Below are 4,230 nucleotides of genomic sequence, written 5' to 3'. Positions count from 1 at the left end.
TAAGAGAATCTGGAAATTTGGCTAATTCTTTCCTTTTCTGTGTTCTTTGTCAATGCTTGAGTAACTCAAAACAAATCCTAGAATTGAACAAGAATAATGACGGTCATATACTTGGTCATTCATTCTTTGGAAATTGTAAATTGTTTTGAACCAAGTCAGTGAAGTTCATTCTTTTTTCTTTTTTCCACCAAGTATTCACACATACATGTGTCATATATACATGCCCCTCAGGCTCCTTCTTCTACAGAGAGTGTACCGTGGGAGTGTGTGACTTGCACTCTCCCATGGATCACTTTGTTATATCTGCATCACAGCCCAGATAGACTTGGTGAATGGTCATTGTGGGATCAAGATCCTTGTCATTATAATTGAGGGGAAAAGACCTTTGCAGAAAGACAAAATGCTAGCTAGTGTGGGAAGAAGAGAAAAAATGTTATAATGGGTCACTTAGGAACAATGGGAAAAGATCTCTACTTGTAGTCAACAATGTATGGAGAATAACTGTGAACAAAATGGAATAAAATTCTTAGGAAAATTAAAATCTGGGCATAACTTAAAATTTCCTCCAATTCTTGCCCTCTCTAGAGAATCATTATTTCTTCAAAGTAGAGTTTAGATTTAGGGTAAAGAAGACAAATGATCTCTTTAGGTACAAGCCAGATGTGGTAAGTAAAAAGATGTGAAGTCAACATTTATTTGTACTCATATATGCTAATGTGGATAATTTTAATGCTGGAAAATTTCTCTTTCAATGCCATGTAGGTATTTGTTTGATAATAATTCCAATTTCATATGCCACCATTGAGGATAAAAGCCTTTAAAGGGCTGCAACCTTTTGGGGCACCAAGAAGTCAAGGAAAACATTGTTTATCATAAATTCTACCTCTATTGAATGCTACCCAAAACTTGAATTGATACAAATGCCTCTGGCCCCTACACTTCCTCGAAATTAGAGACATAACTGGCGAGGCCCAACTAGAGCGTCACATGGCGATCTGACATTCTCATGGCATTGGCAGCCCTAGGAAAAAATTGCACTTATCCAGAATGATTTTTTAAAGGTTGCCATGACTGCCACCCCAAATCAGTTTATTTTGTATTTGACAGACCCAATAAGCTATTTGATAGCATTATGCTTCTATATTTTTCTATAGGATATTTAAAGCCCTTAGGGGCACATGCATTGTCAATGGAGTAATCAAAACCTGTCCCATAACTACTTATCAAAAAATAATTTGATAAAATGGGAATCTACCAGAAGGTAGCTTCACTCTACCCACTTCCAGTGGCTGTCTGCCAGATGATTTCCTTCTCAGACTGACCTCACCCACCATACTTTAATGTCCCTGGAAATTGTCTCCTGCTCTCTTGGGGTCTACACTCACATGGGGAAGGGTCTAAAGGCTTCTGCATTTCTCCAGCATTGTCCATATGGTCTTGGCTCAAGGTTTGAAGGCACATTTGTGTTGCTTGCTCCAGGAGCATTGTCACCCAAAAATGTCAGGGTATTTTAGTATTTGCAATGTGATTCACCTACCTATGAATGTTTTAGCTTTATTTCTTTTCTCCTGGAAAATTTCCCTTCTAAGCTCATGAATTCTTCCCCTGAAGGAATGAGCAAGAAAAAAAATGAGAACAGTTAATTCTGATAGCCATGAAGGTAGCTGAAGCAGGCACTCTGGTGTAGTTAAGAATTTGGTCAGAAATCAAGGATCCTCAAAGGTCATTCTTTTCATCCTGGGCCATTATTAGTCATCTCAACTTTTCATCCAGCCACTGGACTTCAATAAGTCTGAAAGAGAGAATGATGTAAACCACTTCACTCCATTATGCCTCACTAAAATCCAACTCACATGCAAGTCAAGACTTCATGCTCATGATTTCATTGGTCCTCTTCAAAACCAAAAGATGAAGAACAACATCTATTCTGACAAAGTTCTCTCCCTGTTCAAATTCTAGTCAACCATGTGGCATCCTGGTAAAATATATAATCCTTCTCTGTTTTCTCTTTCTCGTTCCATGTATCAGAAAAGCAAGACTTTCTACAGAATGACGTCTTTAAGCAAGAGTAGGTAACTCTTGCCCTATATGCTTCTTGGGATCCCCAAATTAATTGCATAAAGCCCATTGAGTTGTAAAATATGCAGATCAAAGAAAAGTTGTTGTCTTGTGTAACTAAAGAAGTCTTTTCTCTTCCCAGCTCCCATAGTTAGGAATGGGCAATGCCTCCTCAAATCTGTCAATCCTGGAGATTATCATCCACTCCAGGTGACTCCCTAGAGAACAAGTGATTGTAGAAAAGAATAGAAATCATTGTCACGTATGATATCATGCTGAGGAAGAACTATGTGGGTGAATGTGCCATTTTTCTTTTCCTAGTTGTTCCTAATTCTATGAATGATTCTCATCAGAGATTCCAGAAAAACGAATAAATTTTTGAAGCTTAACTCTAGTTAAGGCAAGAGTATCATAGACTAGAGCTAGGATTTTTAGACAATAGCTTAAATTCCTTCATTCTTCCCTGCGAATGTCTGATCATGAGAAAAAAAGTCATACTGGGTTCTCAAAGGCTTTTCCATGATCATACATTTATAATGTAATTCAAATCACTTAGCATCTCAGAGAGGAAAGAGAGAAAGAAGGCAGCTATTTTGGACCTCATAATTTCAGAAAGCATATTCAAATTGTTATTATATGCAATTGAGAAAATAAAATAGTTTTAAAAACTTTGGTTGGATCAATTCACAACTTCACCAGCAATGCATTCATGTCCCAACTTTGCCACATTGCCTCCAGCATTCATTACTTTCCATTGCTGTCATGTTAGCCAATCTGCTAGGTGTGAGGTAATACCTCAGAGTTGTTTTGATTTGCATTTCTCTGATTATAAGAGATTTAGAACATGTTTTCATGTGCTTATTATTAGTTTTGATTTCCTTAACTGAAAATTGCCTATTCAAGTCCCTTGCCCATTTATCAATTGGAGAATGGCTTGATTTTTTGTACAATTGGTTTCGTTCTTTATAAATTTGGGTAATTAGACCTTTGTCAAAGGTTTTTGTTATGAAGATTGTTTCCCAATTTGTTGCTTCCCTTCTAATTTTGGATGCATTGGTTTTGTTTGTACAAACACTTTTTAATTTGATGTAATCAAAATTATTTATTTTACATTTTGTGATTTTTCTGTCTCTCAGCCAGTACCAAATTGTTTTGATGACCACTGCTTTATAGTATAGTTTGAGATCTGGGACTGCAAGTCCTCCTTCCTTTGCATTTTTTTTTTCATGATTTCCCTGGATATCCTTGATCTTTTGTTCCTCCAAATGAACTTTGTTATGGCTTTTTATTATTCAGTAAAAAAAAGTTTTTGGTAGTTCAATGGGTATGGCACTAAATAGGTAAATTAATTTGGGTAGGATTGTCATTTTTATTATGTTAGCTCGTCCTACCCATGAGCAATCAATGTTTTTCCAATTGTTTAGATCTAGTTTTAATTGTGTGGAGAGTATTTTGTAGTTGTGTTCATAGAGTTCCTCTGTTTGTCTCGGCAGATATATTACTAATTACTTCATATTGTCTGTTGTTATTTTAAGTCGAATTTCTCTTTCTCTTTCTTGCTGCTGAGATGTGTTGGAGATATATAGCAATGCTTATATGTGTTTATTTTGTATCCTGCAACTTCGCTAAAGTTTTTGATTCTTTCAACTAGCTTTTTGGTTGATTCTCTAGGACTCTCTATGTAGACCATTATATCATCTGCAAAGAGTGATAGCTTGGTCTCCTCATTGCCTATTTTATTGAATTTATTATTGAATGCCTTCAATTCCTCTTTCTTCTCTAATCAGTACAACAAGTGTTTCTAGTACAATGTTAAATAATAGAGGTGATAATGGGCATCCTTGTTTCACTCTTGATCTTATTGGGAAGGCTTCTAGTATATCCCCATTGCAGATGATGTTTGCTGATGGTTTTAGATATATACTGTTTATTATTTTTAGGAAAGACCTATTGTTTTCAATAGGAACGGGTGTTGTATTTGGTCAAAGACTTTTTCTGCATGTATTAAGATCATTATGTAATTTTTGACAATTTGCTTGTTAATATGGTCAATTATGTGTATGGTTTTCCTCATATTGAACCAACGTTTCCACTCCTGGTGTGAGTCCTACCTGGTCATAATAAATAACCCTTGGGATGACTTGCTGGAGTCTTTTTGCCAGTATCCTGTTT

Source organism: Monodelphis domestica, chromosome 2, assembly GCF_027887165.1.
Source record: "Monodelphis domestica isolate mMonDom1 chromosome 2, mMonDom1.pri, whole genome shotgun sequence".
NCBI classification, from domain to species: Eukaryota; Metazoa; Chordata; class Mammalia; order Didelphimorphia; family Didelphidae; genus Monodelphis; species Monodelphis domestica.
Note: the sequence above shows the minus strand (reverse complement) of the source record.